Source organism: Euprymna scolopes, chromosome 11, assembly GCF_053919585.1.
Source record: "Euprymna scolopes isolate OS-2025 chromosome 11, ASM5391958v1, whole genome shotgun sequence".
NCBI classification, from domain to species: Eukaryota; Metazoa; Mollusca; class Cephalopoda; order Sepiida; family Sepiolidae; genus Euprymna; species Euprymna scolopes.
In genome coordinates this window covers 82,862,641-82,877,484 of record NC_136492.1, presented here as the reverse complement: position 1 = coordinate 82,877,484, position 14,844 = coordinate 82,862,641, and the positions used below count along the sequence as shown (strand labels likewise).

Sequence of the window (14,844 nt, the reverse complement as noted above, 5' to 3'; positions counted from 1 at the left end):
TGTTAAAATAAACACTAGAATGAATTTACTCACAAGTTTCAGTTCAAATATTATTTTTTGATAAATATATTTTTAGCTTCATATAAAAATTATTTACAAAATTATTTTTAAAAATATTCTCTCTTAAAGCAGATAGTTAATATTTTCATAAGTAATTATTTACATAATGAACTACTTAAAAACTGAAAAAAATATGTTATTGAATTTTTTGTGCCAAATTTTTGGGGTTGTTGTTTCGTTAACAATCTTCGTAAAAATATAAACAAATTCATTTTTTAGGTTAGTCTTGTCTTGGTTTTACTATTTATGCATGACTGAAAATCAAACACGATTTTATGTAGTCTAATGAAACCATAAAAACTTAGACTATTATGTGGCACAGTGTATTGAGGAAAAATAATTATAATTCGTTAAGAGTTTAATGAGTCCAAACACCTTCGATAGTTTCAAGTTTACTTGAAAAAAAAAACAAATAACCAAAAGACAAGCAATAAGCGATATTAGTGATATTGTGTTTTCTACTTCTTACAAATATATTCTAATGTTACATCTTTATTGGGTTAAAAATTACAATTTTAAAGAAAAAGGTCAATTGTAAAATTTAATTTACAAAAAGAGAAAAGAAAAAAAAAATTTGGCTGGAAGTTGTCAGTGTGACAAAATTCGTTTTTTTATTTCAATAATAAAGAAATAAACTTGCGTATAATTAGTTTTTTTTTCAAAGATTAAAACATAAAACGATGACATACCTTGATGAAAAATTTCAGGCTTTGCTAAAATTACACGCGACTGTGACTAAATTTTATTTTAATAGCAAGATTTTTTTAGCTTACAGACTCAGTAGATCGCTCGTGTAAGAGGGAATGTTTAATAAAAATCGAATGTTTTCTTTAGTAAATATCATTTTAGGTTTGACTAAAACGATATTGGTAAAAATAACCTCTAGGAACTTCTGAGTGAATTCGTTTATTATTTATTAAAAACTTATTTTACGATATTTAACGCTGACGGACATATTCTATCGCCAGTGTCGAAGTTTATTTAATCAGCAGCAGCGGCAATTAGTTGTAGATTGATCATGCAAAATTTGTAGCCATAAATTTTTAGTAAAACGGGAAAATCTCAGAATGATTTTCTCAGAATCCTGGATACAATATAAAAAGATAATATATTTAGCAGTTTATTACTATGAAATTAATATATCTAAATGTATGCTCCTCTCCTAAAAACATAGATTGCATATTTTAAGGCTAACACGCAGAAACACTATGTTTAGAATAAAAGGGTTGTCACACAGTTGTTTTTGAAAACTGAAAATGCTGATTTTGGTGTAAAGGCTTAGACTTATAGGAATATGTTAGAGGGTATGTGAGTTACATGAATTTCGTGTGTTTTTGTCCACTACATGCGTAATCAGTAGCTTTTAATTTGTATTTCTTTTTTCAGTTTAAACTTATCTAGGAAATATATTGTCATTGCATTATTGATCTTCAAACCAACAGGGAATCTATATTAGGAAAACATATGTTGGGTTTAAATGTACGAACGATTATTAAACAACAACATTTAAAAAAATGTTGACTCTATTCAAAGATACTATAAACACTATTACTTTGAGATAAAAGTATCGTTATTACGTAGCATACATCTTATTTATCGAATGCATGTCATGTTAATAGAAGGTTAACTACTAGTAAAATCATAAGTTATAACAGCTATGATAGATTTTTGTCACTTCATAGCATATGCAGGCACTGCTGTTTTGGGGGCGGTTTTGTGCTAAATATTGACTGTGCTATATTTTTGAGATATGACTATGAAGTTACATTTTCTTTTATAAGGTATTGTCTGTGCATAAAAATCTTAATTGAAAGTACATAGTAATTAAGTTCTCATCTACCAGGTTAAGAATGGCCGCGACAACAATGATGATGCGGAAAAATATTAAAAAAAAAGAAATTTTATTTTTTTTGTAAATATCATTTCTGATATTCAAATTCTTAAAAATCAGATGCAATCTTATTGAATGTATTTATTCGAGCGTTCATTAGTGTCGGGATTTTTTTTTTTTTTTTTTGGTTTTGATTTTGGTAAAGTCATGTTGTTTATTTCTTGGTAGATTTTTGGTAGAAATTCCTGTAATCCGATATTCATTAATATGATAAATGTACGTGAGCAGCCAATATTTGACCGAAAAAAAAATAGTGAATTATGAAAGGGAAGGATCCATATTTTACGTAGGGTAACCGAAATGAATAATGTAAAATGTACGGTAATAGAAAAGTAATTACAAACAGTGGGGTTGCGAAAAAGGTGACAGATATATAAAAATTTCCAAACGTGTTAAGGAAAGAAACGGGAGAAAATAATAATTGAGTACATAACGTGCCACTACCTGTAAATTGCACTTGTTTTCGAAAATTCATCGCCTTTACGGTAATTTATGATAATGAATAAAACCTATAATATTCGCAGAACCTAGATCAACTATTGGTTACATGTATAACTATATTGAATTTATGAATGACATCTGTGTAATTATTGCTATAATATTTTTATGAAGAGAATGTTTATCTGATTTTTGGATACGGAGACATGCATAAACTTTTTTTACTTTTAAAAAGGTTAATATTACATAAAAGATAAGGTTACATCCCATAACATAGAAAAAGTATGTATATATAGAGAACGTAGAGAAAACTTATTATGGCTATTAATTTGTATTTTAAGAAATGATAAACTATATGGATATGAAATACAACAGTAATATATATATATATATATATATATATATATATATATATATATATATATATATAATTCTATTGTCAAAGGGAAAATTATTAAGAAAGCAAAACTTATCCAGAAAATCTCAACAATATTAAGGGGGACAACAAATAATATTAAATGAAAGATGAGAACTAAACGTAATAAATAAATTTAGTTCATCAAAAGAACCATCAGGAAATGATCAGACGAAAAATAAGAAAAATACTTTATGGCAAAGCATTTTAAAGCAAAATGCTTCTCATCAGAAATGGAGAAATTGTAGAATTATACAAAATGCAAATATCGAAAGAAATAGTTTAATGATATTTATTTATCAAATAAGAATGCGGGAATAGGATAATATTTTTAATGAATTTTCATTCTAAATAAGACGCGGTGCCATTTTGATATAAGGGCTATCTGGGAAAGACTTACAGAGACACTATGTAGAGTGTAAAAACGAACATCCGTAATTTCCATTTCCGGCACAATAGAGCTTGTGAAAGAAATCTTTGGAAGTTGCACTGGTATGGAGGCAATACATGTAACCTACTTAAATTTTTGAGAATTGATTAATCATGAAATGCCATTATTTCTTGCGAAGAGGGGTTATACTGTCAAATAATTTGATTACATGATATTCTCTTTTATATTTTACTTTTAAAATTAATTTTACGATGAGCAAAAATCGTCAATATTTTGTTCCATTTTTTTTAATGTAGCCAGCGAAGATTTGTGTGCGAAAAGGGGAAGTAATTCAATTATTTTTTCCACAGCATGAAAACAGAAATCGACAAAAATAAAGGGAGCACTCTATGAAGAGGGTTAAAAGAAAGCTGCACTATCATTTAAAAAGGAAAGAATAAAAAAGGGAGAAAAATAGTCAGTCTCGAGACGGCAAAATAAGTGAAATAAATTCACGTTGCCCGGTTGTCTCGCTGATGTATATATATATATATATATATATATATATATATATATATATATATATATATATATATATATATATATATATATATATATATATGTATATATATAATGAAATGGTACAATATAATACAAATACCAGTATTAATATAGATAATTTAATCCCAACCGATTTAAAAATGTTCCATACGCAATAGAGATGAAATATTATTATAAGTGAAAGAAAATTTAAACTGCAAATTGAACTTTAATTTAAATTAATTTATTGTTCGACTTCATACTCCAAAAACAATTGTAAAAGTTCTTATTTTGAGGAGTTACAATACTGCTATTCTTGCTATTCTTTTTATCAGAGAACAGAAATAATTCAGCAAATTATATTTGTAGTAAGGATAGAATTTGCTAGTTATGGTATTACGTGAAACAGCAATTTATTGTAGTCATACATTGCGAGGAAAACCAAGGCAATAATGTTTGATATGTAAAAAAAAATATTTATAAAAAACTGCGTATAATATTTCAGCTGGTAAGAAATTTATCTTAAGGTAATACGAAAAGCGAAAATATTTCTTTAGAGAGAATGGAGTCCAAAATTAAGTCCAATGTGATGATGCATATAGCTCGGTTGGAAAGTTTTCAAAGTAGCTGAAATGATAAATTTATTTTTTGTTTTGATTCTTTTTGGACAGTACAGTGGCCCCCAAAAGTTGATCTCCAAACAAATTGAATCAGAAAACAAAAAGAAGAGAAAAACAGCATGTCTTCTTTCATTGTCGGCTGATTAGAAAAAGTGATTTCACACTAAATTTTAAAGATTTAGGATCAAGCTAAAAAACACATCCCGTGAAAGTTTGTATTATTCTGACCGGATATAGTCTAGAAAGACGGAAACAATTCTTTCTGTAAAGTGTTAAATTCGATATAACTAATAAAGAGTAGGGGGGTAAGGATAATAAAGTTATATGCATGGAAAAATCTTAGCGTATTAGTAATTATAAGGCTGTCGAAAAGTCAGGATGCTGATGATGATAATCATTACAAAATAATAATAAAATAATAATAATAGTAATAATAACAATATTAAATGCAATGTAATGAAAATAATAGTATAGTTAATGGCCATGTGTAATGATAATAATATTAATAATGATAATAGTAATAATAATAATAATAATAGTATATCACTAATAATCAGAAATATCTAAGTAATGACAGTAATAAATTTAGTAATAATAATAATTATTATTAAAAATGGTAATAAAACGACGATAATAATAATAGATATAACAATATTACTAGTAAAAAAATAGTTATAGAAATAAACATAATAGCAGCAATAGTTATAGTAATACGAATGATGATGTCACTACCATAATGAAAAACATCGGCAAAGATAAATATATACATTCATTTACAATTATACACACATATACACACAAATGTATATTTACATACATATACAAATGAATACACCCATAGACACACACACCTACACACACACACATATATATATATATATATATATATATATATGTATTTATACGTTTTGTACATATATATATATATGTTCAAAACGTATAAATACATACATACATAGACATATACAAAACACATACACACCCATATATATATATATATATATATATATATATATGTATATATAAACATAGACACACATAAGCACAAATATATACATATGTATAAATTATAATATTTGATACTCTCGCTTCCACCATTGATTGCATATATATATATATATATATATATATATATATATATATATATATATATATATATATATAGATATATATATATATATATATATATATATATATATATGCTGAGGGCATAGGGATACATGGAAGGGGCATATGTGGGGGTAGGAGGAGGGGGTTACTTTAAAATTCGAGTCTTAATTAATTTTAAAGTAAACCTCCTCCTACCCCCACATATCCACCTCCATGTATCCCTATGCCCTCAGCCACACTAGAAATGATATTTCCAAACCCTACCCCACAACCACCTAAGGTCCTTAAACTCCAATACTAAAACATTACCGACATACCAAGCACCCCCTCCTACCTTTCCCCCTTGTCCCTTCCTCTTTTTCCGCTCTTTTCGCCCCCTCCCGTTACATCATTCACGCTTTCATCCAATCATAACGAACATTTCTATAAAAGTCTGAGGATGCTACATACGGCAAAAAAAACGGCCGGGTAGCTGAAGCAATAATGTAACTTAACAGTAAGACACGGTAATAAAAAATAAAACGGATATATATATATATATGTATATATATATATATATATATATATATATATATATACCTACGCACGTACACAAAAACAGCCCCCCACACACACATATATATTTTTTTCAACCAACCAGTAAACAATTAAACGAAAGTGGTGCGCATTTCATTTCATTTACAACTCTACAATGAGTTATTCCAACGATTATATTTATTCCAACAAAAACATATCCTATCGTTTAAAAACAAAGGGTTTTAATTTATTTTTGGAAGAAGAGGCGCTATAATACTTTGGATGCCAGATTCGAACAAATACCAAAAAGATCGTTTTTACATTACACGCGCTTGCACAGTATTCTGAAATAAAGACGAAACGCTGATGAATATATAAATGATATAAGTTTGCATATTTTTTTATGTTTTGATATATATATATATATATATATATATATATATATATATATATATATCCACACCAACACACACATATATATGTATGTTTATATATGCATATATATATATATAAATATATATATATATATATATATATATATATACATGTTCATTCAGAGATATTCATATATACACCAATCCATATACATATTCACACATGCATACGTCGACAGGCACACATAAATATATATTGATAAGGAAATAAATAGGGGAAGAAAGAGCGGAAGGGTTATGCAGATATATGGGTACGAAAAGAGTGAAAGTTACTTACATGACTTATTGTTACGGGTATGACAAAAGAATATTCTTTTTATTATTTTGACTCTCGAGTATAAATCGGTTTATATTTTATATGTTTTTAGGTAGAACGATGTGGTTCTCGATTGGTTAACTGTGTGGGATATATACTCGAGGTTCCAAACAGTGAAGTGCGTGGATGCGATTCATTGTTGTCAATATTAGTAGATATTTTCCATGTATTGCGTATATTGCGTTTAGATTGGGTCCTGTTACAATTGCTTGAATATCCTCTTGATATGGCTGTGAAGATTTAAATTATTATTGTTAACATCAAATACCATAGTTATTTCATTTATTTATTGCGAACTATTATTTGCATCTTTTAGTTGTTGTTTTACGACGTTTCGGCCAACTATTCCTCAAGCCTCCGTCTGGAGACTTCCGTGACGGGATAATCCGAATCGCCTAACTGCATGCTCAACAACTACTGCATTTCATAGTTGCTGCTGTCTCACCGCATTCTGACCAACTAAGCGACTGACCGGTTTGGATAGGATTGAAACCCCTATCTTCAGACAACGCTTCCTTGGAATCGTAGAGATTCAACGTCTCTTTCCAATGCACCAGGAAGGGACCAGTGGCGCTTTGGATAGAGATTTATTTGAGGATTACGGATAGAAAATAATAGAGGATAATAGTCCGCAATAAATAAACAAAATAAATGACACTCATCCCAATAAAAATTTCAATTAATTAAATAATACATACCATTCGGTACAGACCCGAATATGGGAGATCAGATAATAAATAAACGTGTATTAAAAAAGAAGAAAAAATAGCCCATCGGGCCCTACAGCAGTGGGTAAATACCTTGCAACGCTACGGTTTCAGGGGAGAATTATCTGAAGATAGTAGCTTCATTTTTTTAAAGCCGGTCAGAGTATAAGTTGGTCAACACGTGGTTAGACTATAACAGCTATGGAAGGCAGTAATTGCTGAGGATGTAGTTAGGAGATTTGGAATTCCCATCCCGTTGCTGTAACCGCCTAGGAAGGTCAGAGGAATAGTTGGCCGAAACCTCGTGAAACAACAATTAAATATAGGGATAATGGTTCGCGATAAATTAATAAAAAATTGATATTCATCTAAACAAACATTCCAATGTATTAAATAATAAATACCATAGGTAATTATTCGAATGTTTGGTTTCTTTTGCTTTTTTGTATCTCAATTAATTATTTTCTGCTCATGGTCGATGCTTTTGATGGCTTCTTTTATTTTTTAGTGTGTAATGTATGTTATATATTAAACACCGTTACTGTGCGTTATACTCAGATATGTAAGAACAGGTTCTTTTAATGCGAAAAATTATTTTTGGTCATAATGAGGTAGCAGCTCTATAAATTCAGGTATCTGTGTCGTCAAGTGTGTTCGGGTTAAAATGGTGTGATGCTATTGTTGTTGTTGATGTGGCGAACACACTTACAAAGGGGTTTTGTGTGGTGCAGTGTTAAATAGTTAATCTTATGCTGTTGTGAAAGTCGTTAATGTGGTGATAGAAGTCAATTAGTGTCTTTTCGCCGTGTGGCCAAATAACAAAAATGTCATTTAAGAATATGTATTAATGTGATCGTTTGAGGTGGTATGTGTGGATGTATTTTTGTTCGAATACTGCGTGAAGATGTTCTTATAGCTGATACCATTGAGATCTTATGAATGCGCATTTTCTTGATACACACACTTGATGTATATATATATGTATATGTATATATGTGTATATATATATATATATATATTAAAAAAGAGTGTAGACATCAACAATTGTGTGTTTTTCAGCCTTTTATCATATTTTAAAATATTTTTATAACGCGTTTCAAGCTTTGTATCGCTCTCTTCAAATATTTTCGTAAAAAGCTTTTTTTAATGATAGTTTGAAATGTTATGTTTACATCTGCTGATACTAAACGTGTTTTTGAGAGTGATGCGGCCTAAGACATTCTGTCCCCCACCAAAAAAAAATTACGAAAATATCTGAAGAGAGCGAAACAAAGCTTGAAACGCGTTATATATATATATATATATATATATATATATATATATATATATATATATATATACATAACTGTGCATTTGTAAACTTTATATAAATATGAATCGGAGGAATATGAATGCAGATTATATACACACACATGCACACACATACACACACACACACACACACACATATATATATATATATATATATATATATATATATATATATATATATATATATATATATATATATGACTCCGGGTAGATTACGTGTTGCAAAATTTATCAAGACTGGCATGCTAAAATAACTTTAAGATATCGGGCACGAAAATGTCCTCGCTAATCTCGTTTATATACTTATGTTTATTTCCTATCAACAATTCTTACGTGTTTACCTAGTAACACCATCTGCTTGCAAGGATACTATATATATATATATATATATATATATATATATATATATATATATATATATATATATATATATATATATATATATGCATCAATATGCAGGGACGTATATCTATTAGATTAAACTGTATACGTATAATATCACTCTCTTCTTTCACGAATATGAAACCTTGCACAATCCTACATATTTTCAAACATTGCTTGATATATCATCATAATATTTTTTTCTTTATTTAATCATCCCATGATTGTAGATACTTCATAATCTTATACGTTTGTACATCGTTTACATTTCGACATTGTTTATCATTTTTACAGCGTATTTTGAATAGAAAACAGCACTTTACCTGTTTCTAATATATAGATGTTTTTAGACTTTTTATATTAAGTATACATTTTGTTTGTATTAAAATATTTTTGGTCGTCAATTGGTTAAGTATTCACCGAAGCCGGTCGTTCAGAATGCACTTCTCTAGCTATTTAATATTTTAATATACTTTTTGCCATGGTTTATTATATATGCATATTGTCAGCGAGTAAACCACCACACAGCTGATCTTTGAAATAACATATTTTTTATTCTACACTGAGAACAGTTGTAGACTTCAAGTTAAAACGAGTGTTTTGATACTACTGAACGAACATGGCGCTGGTGAAAATGTTAACGCGATAAAACGTGTCAGCTTGATATCACCATGGCTGACTGTTCCGCTTTCTGTTTTTGACGATTGTATTTTCTCTTTGAATGCTTAATATTATTATTTTCTTAAAACTTTTTCCGATATTTTCTCATATATTTCCGTGTCAAATCATTCGATTTAATAGAAAACAGTGGAAAGTCTTGCATTCCTCACACGGAATCAACCTGCGTGTGGGTTACCCGTTGGAAGCCAAACTTCTCGAGGTCACTTGCCAGACCTCTACTATGGTCTTACTTTTATAACGTTTTAATCGCGTGCAAGCGACTCTATAAGTCACTCCGTCGGTCCGGTGGTCCGTGTGTCGGTCGGTCGGTCGGTCGGTCGGTCGGTCTGTCGGTCTGTCCGTAACACTTTTGTGCTTGGCCTTTTTGGTTAAGATCAAAGGTCTGTTGTTAATAGATGTTGTTAATAGATGCTGTTCTTAGCTTTTTAAGCTTTTCTTGGCCTTTTGGCCAAAATCTATGTGTAGTATCTGTTCCGGCAGATACTGCGAGCAAAGACACCATGTGGGGCAACCCCACAGATAAGACCTTGGTCAATGTAGGGGCAACCCTTCGTATCAATTGTAACTATCCAGCTCCCCTACTCCCCGGGGAGTTGGTCCCCATTTCCCCTCCACTCCTCACATTAAAAATCGGACTTGTGCCTAATTTACTCGGTGGGGGAGCAAATAATTACCACCATACGTGGGGGCAGCCCCACGTATATGACCGTGGTCAATATAGGTGCAACCATTCATAAAAATTGTCACTATCCAGCTACCCTACTCCCCGGCGAGTTGGTCCCCATTTACCCTTCACTCCTCACATCAAAAAATGTGTCTTGTTCCTAATTTGTTCGGTGGGCGAGCAAATAAATACCAACCCTTCATACCAATTGTCACAATTCAGCTCCCCTACTCCCCGGGGAGTTGGTCCCCATTTCCTCTTGACTCATCACATTAAAAATCGACCTTGTGCCTAATTTGCTCAGTGGGGAGCAAATAAATACCATCCCTTCATACGAATTGTCACTATCTAGCTCCCCTACTCCCCGGCGAGTTGGTCCCCATTTACCCTTCACTCCTCACATTAAAAGTCGGCCTTGACCATAATTTGGTCGGTGGGGGGAGCAAATAAATACCAGCCCTTCATACCAATTGTCACTATCCAGCTCCCCTACCCCTCGGGGAGTTGGTCCCCATTTCCTCTTCTCTCCTTATATTAAAAATCGGCCTTGTGCCTAATTTGCTCGGTGGGGGAGCAAATAAATACCCTTTTTCTTGGCCTTTTGGCCGAGATCAAAGTGTAGTATCTGTTCTTACTACATGCTGTACTTTTGTTTGTAACTTTTCCTTGGCCACATAGCTAATATAATGTTTCAAATTCCCTATATCAAATAATTTTTATGATATAAAGTGGGGGATCACTGTTCTGTATTACTTTAATGTTAAATGATCATGCACTTTACAACCACTCAGTCTCAAAGCCATTCAAGTAATTCTCCAGATCATTGAAGTTGTTTTTGAAAGATTCCAGTTATTTTTTTAAGCATTCAAGTCATTATAAAGGTAATTCAATTCATCCTTAATTCATTAATGTCATTCTACGTCATTTACTTTTTATTTATTTAAGTCATTTCAGCCCATTTTTGGTCATTTTGTTTATCTTTAAGAATTTCATGTCAATCCTACATTCACCCATTTATTCATTACACGAGAGCACGCGACTAATGGCTATCGGCCGTGTTTTATATAATTTCATCAACATATAAGCGAGATGTTTCAGTGTATGAAAATGCACACTTTCCAAGTAATCAAAATCAACTTTCACTGAAAAGTTTTGCGATAATTTATTATTGAATATTATTTATTTAAAGGGCGCAATTATTAAGTCGTAATTTATATGTCTTCTGGCTGTCTAAACATCTATTTATCTATGATCATTTGATTTCTGTCATCAACGGATGAAATCTAAGGATAACTAATTCGTGCGGATATCAACAAATACTATCCGCCCTTCTATAATCTTCGAATACGTATTGTTTTTGTGTTTTTTTTCTTATGTTAGTAATTCGATCATTATAAGTTTTCATTTGATCAACCAAAATTATACACAAGAAAGTTGGGATTATATTTAATATATAAATGTCAGTAATTCGCCAAATTATAGAAACCGTGTTTTCACCGACGTTGGTTTGTTTTTTGGGTATAACTTCTTCGTCGTTTGGGTCGGCAAAGTTATCTTGATGACAAGTATATTTGAAAAGTGGCCGTCAAAAAAGTAGACATTAACACGGCATTTGTCTTTCTCTTTAACGTCTACGAATTGACAACTCTACACTTCTTACAAAACAAAGTGTGTGTGTGTATATATATATATATATATATATATATACATAAACGTCTGTCTGTATATATCTATGTGTGTCTGTCTGTATATATATATATATATGTGTGTATGTCTGTATATATATGTATGTCTGTATAGATGTATGTATGTCTGCCTCCATATATATATGTATGTCTGTATGTGTATATATATATATATATATATATATATTTGTGTATATATACATATCTACGTCTGTTTATATATATATATGTATGTATATATATATATATATATATATATATGTGTGTGTATTTGTCTGTATATATACATATATACATATATGCGTTTGTCTGCATATATATGTCTGTATGTATGTATATATACACATCTGCCTGTATATATATATATGTATACCTGTATATATATGTATATATATGTATATATACATATATGTCTGCCTATACATATCTATGTATATATATATATATATGAATTTATATATATATATATATATATATATAAAGAAATGTATGTATATATATATATATATATATATATGTGTGTGTGTTATATATATAAATTTATATATGCATGTTTCATTGAACATCGGCTTGACTGGAACAAGTATATTTTGCCGGCTTACATGGCACATTTTGTCCCCTTAATAGCACCATCTATGAACACCTGTAGCATATGCAACCCCCAAAACGAATTTAGAGACACCTTGATAAAAAATAACGGCTATTTAAGCCTTCTCACATTATAACATATATCGCCAATTTATGGAAGCCTTATTAAGTAACATTAATACGACAATACATCAGGCCTTGTATAAGGGGGCGGACACGCGTACGTGCTTTTAACGACTGAAAACGTATTAAATAAATTCCCTAAAAGCAATATTTTAGTTCATCACTCGCCGGAAGACCACTTATGGAAGTCAAAAATGGTCGTTAATATGGCAATTTTTATTTTGCACTGCATAAAATTCTCAAAAGATTATTAGTGATTAGTGGCACCCTATGCAGCACGCCTGGTTTGAAATTTTAACTGATGTGAGCGATTGGATGTAAAATAAAATAACGTTAACCCGATATTTATGTTTTTGTTTTGAACTCTACGACTTTTTTTGTTTAGCTTGTTGTATATGCCTGTTTGATTTGGTAAATACTATTGTATTATGCATTCTTTTAAACAGACATTATTTTTTCAGGTATTTCGTCTTTTCAACATAAGTTGAGGTTTAAAAACCTTTTGTAGGATTCCAGCGGTAGTTCTGCGTCCTCGTTGTAACGTAAGTGGACATTGGCATGGGAAGTTAAGCGCCAGTGTGTATTAGAACGTTTAGTCGGGAGTAGTGGGCACAGAAGCAAGTAGCTGGTCGTCAGTGGGCAGTGGAGAAGATATCTGGATGTCATCTGACACTGGAAATTGGTAGTTGGGTGTTACTGTATACGGGAACAGTTATCTAGATATCGAATGTAAGCGGAACTGGTAGCCGATCGTTATATATCGCAGGAGGTCGTGGCTGAGGATGATGACTGAAATTTGCATGAGTCGCTAGATGCAAAGGGAGTGTGCTAACGGCTATTGGATTCTCTGTGAGCTGTATAAGTGAGCTAAATCTGTGCTGGAATCGCTGGAAATGAGTCGGCATTGAAAGATAGTAAGCGGTAGTTAAAGTAAGTTCAAGAACTGCAGTGGGAGATAGCGAGAGTTAAAGCTGATGAATAAAACAATTATTGCTATTATAAGCACCTGTGGACATGACGTGTGTTGAGGAGTGTGAGGCTTCTGCCGACTGCATGTTGGTTCACAGGGACAAATGAGGGTGATATGATACCACAACACTTCCCCTACTAAATTGCATGATCCTAACGCAGTGTGCAAATATAGTAAGCTATATATAGAGTAGAATGATAAAATTGAGGCCTTAAAGAACACAAAATTATATCTAATACTTTTAAACTTTTATTGAAAACAATCAATTAAGGTAACTTAATTATGTAGTAGAGCTGATATATATTTTACGTAACAGCCTTGATATGCGTCCGAAACTAGGAGCATATATTTTCCAAAAGCGCTGGCAAATATTACCAAATACTCGACAAATGGTGACAATCAGGCTTTTTTTGGTGTTGTGAGAGGTCATGTTGGTGATGTTATCTATATATGACCAACCGAACTAAACCAGCGGGTACAGATGGAGGTAGTAGGGGGACAGCGAAAGAATGGAACAAAGTCTTACACTCCTTCTGAAGCCAATCCTTGGTCTCTTTGGACTTGTACGCCGGCGCTGTCCTGTTGCAACATCCAAAGTCTGCTAGCGGGCCATTAGATTGACCCTTCAGCACACCCAGGTACACTTTTGTGTTTCCCGGGTGTTTGGTTTTGGTGTGGTGGTAGTAGGAAGCCAGGCTTGAACCCGTACCCCGAAGGATGAAAAGAACGCGGGGAAACCTGACGTCTTTGCTATTACGACCATCACCAAACCGGAAGTGACGTAGGCTTTAATTAAGGCTAGACAACCGAAAAGAGGGGATTACTTTTAAAAATATCGGTGATAAAAGCGACCCCCCTGTAGAAAAGTGCCCAGTTGAAGGTGAAGATATTAATGTTTTTAGCCAATGTTTCGATATTTGTCATCTGAAATGTCGAACTTCAAAACGATACTGATATTGTAAAAATCCGTCGCCTCTGTCGAAAGTATTAGGCAGACATGCAAACATACATACATACATAATAC

At 31.6% G+C, this 14,844-nt stretch overlaps 1 pseudogene; it reads left to right on the top strand.

Annotated features, from left to right (window-relative positions):
* The first annotated feature begins 11,039 nt into the window (after window positions 1-11,039).
* Window positions 11,040-11,199, top strand: LOC145288392 (U2 spliceosomal RNA; annotated as a pseudogene).
* Window positions 11,200-14,844: the final 3,645 nt, after the last annotated feature.